A 9,773-nucleotide genomic window follows, 5' to 3' on the forward strand; every position below is an offset into this window, starting at 1 on the left:
AATCTAATCTAATCTAATTATAGCTGAAATCAACAGGAAAACCATAAATCATCTATCATTGAGAAATTGAAGAATCATGTAGAGATAGATGATCAGATTGGATCTCTCATCATCACAACTCAACACACTGGACGCTATAAACTAGAGATCACTGGAAATACTGTTCTCATCAAACACTTCAATCTGACTGTCTATGGTGAGATGAGAAGATGCTCAGTTTTCTTCAAGTTTCAAACATCACAGGGCTCTAGACTAACTTGTTGCACTGGTGCGCCTAACTTTTTTTCTTAGGTGCACCGGCACAAACTTTAGGTGCACCCAAATTTTCAACCGCATCGCATTTAACGCATTTAACATTTAAATGGTTTTACAAGTTCCTTTTTTTATGTCCATAGAGTCAAAATGTACTTGTAAATGATTAATTAACAATCTGAGCAACACAAAGTTCTTTATTTGAAGCACAAATCTACAAGAAAGGTTACTTACTAAAAAAGTGTTTGTGCTTAAAGCGCTTCACTGAACTGAGATTTAAAATGAAAAGATCTCAAGATAAATGGAGCAGGGCTTGACAGAACCTAGGAGCTGGACGACTCCACGTCAGAGCATTGCTTATGATTTTTGGAAGATTCAGGCCTTAACTTAACATTATTCACAATAATTGTTTTTTTCATCTTCTTTCATCATCCACTGTTACATCCACTCTGTTTAACTGACAGGCTCCTCACCTCTCTGTCTGACTGCATTACACGCAGTTACAGACATAGACACCAGAGGATGACCTACACTTTTTTATTTTGTCCTTTTGACTGACAGGCTCGTAAAAATCGGTCATAATCTATTATTACCCTTCACTATGGTACAAGGTGGCGTTAGGAGGTAATTAGTATGCTTGTGACGTATCACGCTGTACTTGCGTCTCAGAACTTGATGTATTTTAATACAACCGAAGTTAAGTGATGAATATCAAAGCACAACAGTCCAGTATCACAAGTAAAAGTCACTTTCCAGTGGTAAGACCCTTTATAACAATTTAATTAAATGAGTGTTAGTGAGCGCCAGTTGTGCGTGCACCGGTCTCGTGTCACGGAGGAGATCGGGAGCATAAGAGAACAAGCGACCGGACCGTCACTCCAAGGTTACTTACAAAACAACTTGGTATTTGAACACACGGTGGCGCTATAACAGTGAAAATGACAACTTTGGCAAATCCCCTCAGTCGTTTATCTATTTGCAGGCTCACAACTTCGAACTACGATACCAAACATGCCAGGCAAACCTACATAAGAGCCATTTAAGCACTCGAACCCGGAAAAGGCTGCTTGCAGCTTTAATTAGGGTTCGAGCCCGAAATTCTAAAAACCTATTGTATTTGTATGTTTTATTCTTCTTCTTATTAGGGTTCGAGCCCGAAGGGCTAGAAACCTATTGTATTTGTATGTTTTATTAGGGTTCGAGCCCGCAGGGTGGCGCTATAATTCTAATAAACTAGAAAAAGGCTATAACTACACAACCTTTTGCCTGAAAAACTTGATATTTGTAATGATGTGTCTTTGTCTCATGCACTATTAATATTCAAAAGGCCGTATCTCAAAAAACATGGCCGCCATTGGCCAAAGAAGTTTCAGCACTCATTACACCGGGTTAACTAAGGCCGATTAAAACGACACTCGCTGGGCTTATTCGTCTTATCGTCCTCAAGGTCTGTAAGAAATGTGAACTCATTCGGCCACCGGGGGGCGAAATAACGCTTTAGGAGATTCTAAACAATTGTGTATCACGTGACATTTGACATATACCCAAACTAATGGAATCATATGATAGCTCTCCTTATTCTGAGCAACCTTGACTCTGGAACCACTTCTGTCGATCAAACGGTTCGTGAGTTATCGCAGATAAGGAAAAAAAAACTTTCTTTGCAAGCTTGTGCCTGAGTTTTTGACCGATCAGAACCAAACCAATGTAGATGACTTGTGTGGAAAGTGAAGGTAAATAATTATCGAAAAAAAGTAGAAATTTCCTTTTACGGTCGCTTAGGGGCTCTAAAATATAAAAATGGGCGGAGCCTAGACCATTAAAATGGCCATTAATCCAGAACCTTTTAGTATATCATCATGGGGCTCGGTCTATTTGTTAAGACCATCACTGTGAACTCATCTACAAAACAACGTGTCGTTTGGACACTAGGTGGCGCTAAAACAGTAAAAATGGCAAAATTGATGCGCATTTCATTGCTTAAACAATTGTGTGTCACGTGACATTTGTCATTCACTCAAACTAATATAAGCAGATGATAGTTCTCCTCATTCTGAACAACGTTGCCTCTTTATCCATTGATGTCTATCAAACATTTCGGGAGTTATCGATGATGATTTTAAAACCTACTTTTGCATACTAATTTTAGGTCTTTCAAGCAATTTAAAAATTTCCACCAAAGTACAATTCTCTGGACTCTCTAGATGAATAATTATCAAAGACATGTTGAACTTTTTCATTTGTGTGACCATAACAGGGTCCTTTATTATATTAACCTAAAAAGTCCACCTGAAAGCTTGCTGCTCCTTAATGAATAATCCAACTGACTTGCCATTACGTAATATTATACATCTTATGAAACTAAACAAGCATGCAAAATGATGCTCATTGGAAGAGGCATGCCTTCATGACATTCAAAAAGGTGAAATATCATTAATTCAAATGACTTTTTTATTGGCAGCAGATCACAATGCATGTAGTTTTGAAAAAATATTTTTGCAGCTGTGTTCACTATCCACTGAAACGCGTTGTAGTCTCGTGCACTGCAGTGTGTATTATATGTGCATACGTGTGTATGTATTACATATTCTGTTGGTGTGTGTGTATTTATGGATATTATTTCTCTCTGTATAATAAGAGTGTGCATGTACTGTATAGTTCTGTGTGTTGTGTGTGATTGAGACTGTGCATGTGTGTGGAATGAAAGGTGTCTCACAGGAAGACAGTGTTAGAAAAAAATGTATTACACATTAAACATTGCTCCATATTTACACATCTATAAATATTGTCATGGATCCACTATCATGTCATGTTTATTCTTGTGCTCGTTCATTGTAGCTGTTTGAGATGTTCATGTCTTATAGCTGTTTGTTATGCAGAGTGTGCCTTGCCTAGTTCTGTATTACCTGTTTACCTTCCCAGCTAACAATTTTACGTTATAAAAACGTTCCTGTAACGTTTCAATTAAGTTTTAAAAACGTTTATGTTCTAACGTTCTTAGAACGTTCAAAACGTCCAGTTTTTTAGACGTTGTATTAACGTTATTGTTTGGTTATAAGAACGTTATTCAAAACGTTTTTAGAACGGTTCCATTTGAGGTTATATTAATGTTCTAAGAACGTTTTTAAAAACGTTATAAAAACATTCCATTTGCCATAATAACAATGTTCTAAGAACGTTTTTAAAACGTTCCATTTGCCATTATATGAATGTTCTAAGAACGTTTTCCTAACGTTCACATTAAGTTTTAAAAACGTTTATGTTTTAACGTTCTAAAAACGTTCAAAACGTCCAGTTTTTTAGACGTTGTATTAACGTTATTGTTTGGTTATAAGAACGTTATTCAAAACGTTTTTAGAACGGTTCCACTTGTTGTTATATTAATGTTCTAAGAACGTTTTTAAAAACGTTATAAAAACATTCCATTTGCCATTATAAACATGTTCTAAGAACGTTTTTAAAACGTTCCATTTTCCATTATAGTAATGTTCCAAGAACGTTTTTTAAAATGTTATTAAAACGTTCCATTTGCCATTATATTAATATTCTAAGAACGTTTTCCTAACGTTCACATAAAGTTTTAAAAACGTTTATGTTTGAACATTCTTGGAACGTTCAAAACTACCAGTTTTAAAACATTGTATTAACGTTATTGTTTGGCTATAAGAAAGTTAGCAAAATCTTTTAAGAACGTTCCAGTCTCTTGTTATAAAAATGTTCTAAGAACGTTATATAAAACATAAGGAAACTAAAAATACTATTCCGGTTCTTTGTAGCAACAGCAAACAATACATTGTATGGGTCAAATGTATAGATAGTATGGATACAAAATCAATGACATGTACAAAGATACAATTCAATGTATACTTTATATTTTAGTTATATTCCGTTTATAATATAATTAACTTGCAGATCAAACAGTATTTCCAGTTCACATCAATATAAAACATGAAAAACAATCAAAACAAAACAAAATTAAGAACTTTAAGAATTTTAAATGGATTGAAATTATTCAAAATATTTAGAACATTCATAAAAAAAGGTAGACATGGCAACATTTTTTCATGAAAACAGCTTAAACACTTAAATCTTAAACATAGACAAAAAATAAAAAAACAAATATTTAAAGATGCAGAGAAATACTTTAAGATGCAGAGATGTATTATACATGACAACAGTTTTTAAGGATGTCACTGTGACTCCATGTCAGCTTCAATCAACGGGACATCTTAGTGGACCTAAGCTTCAGAGAATGTTGGGAGATACTGGAACGACAAAAAGACAACAGTATTGTAAGTGGAAGTTCACCCACAAATCAATTTTGTGTGATTTTTTACTCACCCAGATGACGTTAAACAGGTTTAGAGAACTTCCGGCTTCTTTGGAGCACAAATGAAGATATTTAGGTGACATCAGAGAGACTTCCAGGCCTCCTCATAGACATCATGGTGTCAGTTTTGGCCAAAGTCCAGCAAAGTACTAAATACATTGTTAAATTGGTCCACCCGTGCATAGTGGCTCAGCTGAATTTTTTGAAGCGACAAGAATGCTTTATGTTTGAAAAACAAACCAAACTACCGTTTTGTGTCAGTGTCTGACGAATGTCAGTGTATGCCACGCGTTCACAAGAGCACTTCTTCTGCATGAAGAAACACAGAGTTGCGCTTCCGTGTTATGAGTAAGAATGCCCAATAGGGGCAATCCCCATGCGTTGTTCGGCACACAAACCTAATACGCATGCGTCAATGTGCTCTCATTCAAGAAGAAGAAGATGAAGAAGTGCTCTTGTGAATACACTGAAAAGACAGAGGAGAATGTATCGATTAAATCTGTATTTTGGTGTGTTGTTCGCACATAAAGCATTCTCGTCGCTTCAAAAAATTTCAACTGAGCCACAATGCACGGGTGGACCAATTTGACGATGTCTGTAGTACTTTTCTGGACCTTAGCAAAACTGACACCATGATGTCTATGAGGAGGCCTGGAAATTTCTCGGATGTCACCTAAATAACTTTATTTGTAGTCCAAAGATGCCGGAAGTTGTATAAACATGATTAACGTCATGTGGGTGAGTAAAAAAAAAAAAAATCACACCAAGTATAATTTTGGGTGAACTTCCCCTTTAAGTGAGGCGAGATTTAGTATAAAATAACTGGAACACTGTAGTTGCTCATGCAGAAGATCTTATAAAAAAAGGAGCGAATATTTTTTTTATTGTTTAAGTATTATGAACTAATGATTAGTCAGAGTTATGGACAGGTGTTCCTTTAAGTTAGTATTTGAAGAGTATGCTCCAAAATGAGATAACAATAATTCCAAAATAAAGTTATGTTTAAAAAAAATTATTGTTCATTCCAATTGAGTGATATCAATCAAACTGCAGTTTGTTTGTTTTGATTTAAGACATACTAACTCAAAAAATACAGCTAATTAACACAATGAAACATAATAAAAAAACATGATTTTTGAAAATTGAAAACCAAACTCTTCATTTGTATTTACAACTAATATTCAAACACTGAGCATTACTGCATCAAAATAGTCTCGCTATTGTATCGTTAAAAATATTTTTTATTTACAAGAGTTTCAATTTTCTACCTTGCGCAAAATAATATTTTAAAGACATTTTTAACATGGCAAATATTGAAAATAATTGAATTTAAATATAAAAAATAATTTAAATAAAAAAAACTAAAAGGGGGGAACAAAATGGTCATACCCAGTCCCGGTCAGACTCCATGAGGGATATATTTTGTAAACTTACCACTGTCAAAGAAATGAGAAAAAACAGACAAATTAATTAATCTGAAAATAAAACCAGCCTGATGCGTTATAGTGAATAATATTCTGATAATTTGACAGTTGGTTTGATAACTTTATCTGAAACGGTGGCAGAGTTAAATGAATTTAAGTACATCATATTAAACATAAAAACATGGATTCAGTACCGTATATGAAAACATAACACGCGCAAATGCCTAAATGTCTAATGAATATCAAACGTCAAACTAACTTTAACTCTTTGGGTAAAATTGCGCGTCTTGTTCATCCGGTCATCTAATTTTAGCCCAGTGAAGGCAACGTCGGTACTGAGGGCCGCGCTAGCTGAGTTTAACTCGATCCAACCCTCATCAAACACAAGTCTTGCTATCTGGGTTAATAACGTTAATCACGATACACAGATTAGCTTTTTAGGGTGTGTTTTATTAAGGTTGGAGCTATAAACTCTAACGCGGCCCTCCAGGACCGACGAGGCTCTTAGCCGATTTGGTTTGAATATCAAGAAAGTGGTCCAACGAAAAACATTTCGATAAATCAAAAGAGTGAACTAAATGGTCGGGAAAAACATCGCCTTAGCAAAAACATTTATCAAAGACATTCAACTGTATTCCTTACGTTAAATAACGTTAGCCTATAGCTATAGCTAACAGCTCTGTGAATAACGGCCGCAGTTTTCGAGATAATTCAATCCTACGGTTAACCCAATCATAACCTCATTAAAACAATAGTAACTGCTGCAAAACTAAGATGATCAACATTGTTATTAATGTATTTTTCATAGAATCAGCAAATGTCTCTTTGCTTACCTGAAATTCGAAGTAGCTCTGAAGTCGTCCGTCCGTTAGTCCCGCTGTTTGAAAACGCACGTGGTGTGCTCTCTTAAACCACGCCCATACTATCACGGTCTTCAGCATCGTTAATCCTTGAAAGTTTTTCATATGTATTTATATTTTTTAAACAAATGTACATTTATAAGATTATATTTGGTATTATACTGCCTTTGTATCAAATTACAAGAAAAAAAACTAGTTAATGCTAATGTGGGGGTGTTTCTTATGCAGCTTCTGTAAACTTGATTTCATTCTCTCTGCTGACTGCATTCAGTTCTATATTTTTTCCTATTTTGTGGCTATTTTTGGCTATTTGAGCAAATGGGAATGGAAAAAATATTTGTGGTACTCTCCCATTCACTACAACTTCCGCTGCTGAGAAATGTTGTGGAGTTTGAATAAGTAGTTTTGAGAATTGTATTTCGGATCAGAAATATGAGCAAAAATGAGCGAAAAAAAATCTCCTAACAGATTCGCTTAATAGGACTAGTTGTTATAATCGCATTACAGCACAGTTAAATTGCCCAATAAGACATTTCCCATGCCTTATACAGAGGGAAGCAATCAAGAATATGAATAGAGTAAAGGATGTCTGAGATTGCACTGGTTCGTCGGGTAGCCATCCTCTGTGTCTGGTCATAAATGATTATAATACATAGCATACTTACCTTTCCTTGTCATTGTCAGAGAGACATCTCATGAGTTGTGTGTCCCAATTTCATCACAATACCATGCCTTTTGGTGAGGTGCTGCTGATAGTGCCCTTTGTATGGTTCCCATCAATGCGACACATCGTCAGTTGTGCACCTCAGCCTCATTGGGTGTTTCAGCCCTTTATCACAAGACACCCTCAGCCAAGGTAGGCCCACCGCAGATTAATCAGACCTGGGTGTGTTGCGCATTGTTACAAGGTCATCTGGCAGAAGCAGTGTGCAGCTATCACAGCAGCTCAAAGGCACCACAGTCGTTTCCTGGCGGCCCTGAGAAATCGAACCGGCAATCTTCTAGTCACGATTCCGACTCTCTAACCATTAGGCCAAGACTACCCAAACCGTTAATGCGCGCTCAGTCCCCCACAGTCCTGTATGGCATACCATTACAACACATTACCAAAATGAACGCAACCAAATACACCAAACCATTGGCTAAGGCTGTTATAGTCCCACTGGCTCCGTTAATGTTAGCTCAGAGCCCCTGGTCCCATATGGCATCATAAAACAACACTATTTTTTTATGTGGTCACTTGGCAGCCCATATTCTGTCATTCTGTTTCAACCAGAGCCAGTGGCCTAACTCGCAACGAGAGTGGCAAGTTCTTTGACTAGTGTTCGTTTGGTCTTTCCTATGATCCCCACTTTCTTAAGCAGCCTTATAGTGGAATTGGAAACACAGCCCCTGTAGCCCACTTCCACCGGGGAACACTTTCGATGTCCAGCTCCGATCTTCAGCCTTCGCTGACAAGTTGGCATTAGATTCTTTCTTTCAAATGCTTTGTTAATGACCTCATCCAAAGGTACAGTCAACTCAACTATGAGGACTGTCCTGGCGCTGCACCACAGAACCAAGTCCGGCTGATTGATGGCACTCATTGCTAATTTTTTTTGAATGTCCCCCTAACAATGCAATTATAGCTTTTGTAATGCTTATCCCAGTCGTCAAAAAGACGTCTGGTGGTGGGTGTGAAGTTTTTAGAACATTACATTAAAAACGCAAAGGTAACGTTTTTAATCCTAATGTTTTTAGAACGTTTCGCTAACAATGCAACTATAACGTTTTTAATGCTAACGTTTTAAGAACATTATATTAACAAGGCAAAGGTAACGTTTTCAAATCAAATGTTTTCGGAACGTTTTGCTAACAATGCAACAATAACGTTTTTAATGCTAACGTTTTAAGTACGTTGCATTAAAACCGCAGAGGTAACGTTTTCAAAGCAAATATTTTTAGAACGTTTTGCTAAGAATGCAACTGTAACGTTTTTAATGCTAACGTTTTAAGAACATTACATTAAAACCGCAGAGGTAACGTTTTCAAAGCAAATATTTTTAGAAAGTTTTGCTAAGAATGCAACTATAACGTTTTTAATGCTAACGTTTTAAGAACGTTACATCAACAACGCAAAGGTAACATTTCAATGCTAATATTTTTAGAACGTTTTGCTAACAATGCAACTATAACGTTTTTAATCTTAACGTTTTAAGAACGTTAAAATTAACAACGCAAAGGTAACGTTTTCAATGCTAATGTTTTTAGAACGTTTAGCTAACAATGCAACTATAACGTTTTTAATGATAACGTTTTAAGAACATTATATTAACAACGCAAAGGTAACGTTTTCAATGCTAATGTTTTAAGAACGTTTAGCTAACAATGCAACTATAACGTTTTTGATGCTAACGTTTTAGGAAACATTACATTAACAACGCAAAGGTAACGTTTTCAATGCTAATGTTTTTAGAACGTTTTGCTAACAATGCAACTATAACGTTTTTAATGCTAACGTTTTAAGAATGTTACATTAACAACGCAATGGGAACGTTTTCAAAGCAGATGTTTTTTGAACGTTTTGCTAACAATGCAACTATAACGTTTTTGATGCTAACGTTTTAAGAACATTACATTAACAACGCAAAGGTAACGTTTACAATGCTAATGTTATTAGAACGTTTTGCTAACAATGCAACTATAACGTTTTTAATGCTAACGTTTTAAGGCCGTTACATTAACAATGCAAAGGTAACGTTTTCAAAGCAGATGTTTTTTGAACGTTTTGCTAACAATGCAACTATAACGTTTTTGATGCTAACGTTTTAAGAACATTACATTAACAACGCAAAGGTAACGTTTACAATGCTAATGTTATTAGAACGTTTTGCTAACAATGCAACTATAAGGTTTTTAATCTTAACG

At 35.7% G+C, this 9,773-nt stretch overlaps 1 long non-coding RNA gene across 1 annotated transcript; it reads right to left on the minus strand.

Moving 5' to 3' along the window:
• Window positions 1–4,313: 4,313 nt before the first annotated feature.
• LOC130430450 (uncharacterized) lies at window positions 4,314–6,903 on the minus strand. The gene is made up of 3 exons (XR_008907803.1): window positions 6,840–6,903; window positions 5,972–6,018; window positions 4,314–4,517 (listed from the first exon to the last, which is right to left on the minus strand). It is a non-coding gene; the product is annotated as an uncharacterized LOC130430450 (long non-coding RNA).
• Between the last annotated feature and the right edge of the window lie 2,870 nt (window positions 6,904–9,773).

Source organism: Triplophysa dalaica, chromosome 10 (genome assembly GCF_015846415.1).
Source record: "Triplophysa dalaica isolate WHDGS20190420 chromosome 10, ASM1584641v1, whole genome shotgun sequence".
Classification (NCBI taxonomy): Eukaryota; Metazoa; Chordata; class Actinopteri; order Cypriniformes; family Nemacheilidae; genus Triplophysa; species Triplophysa dalaica.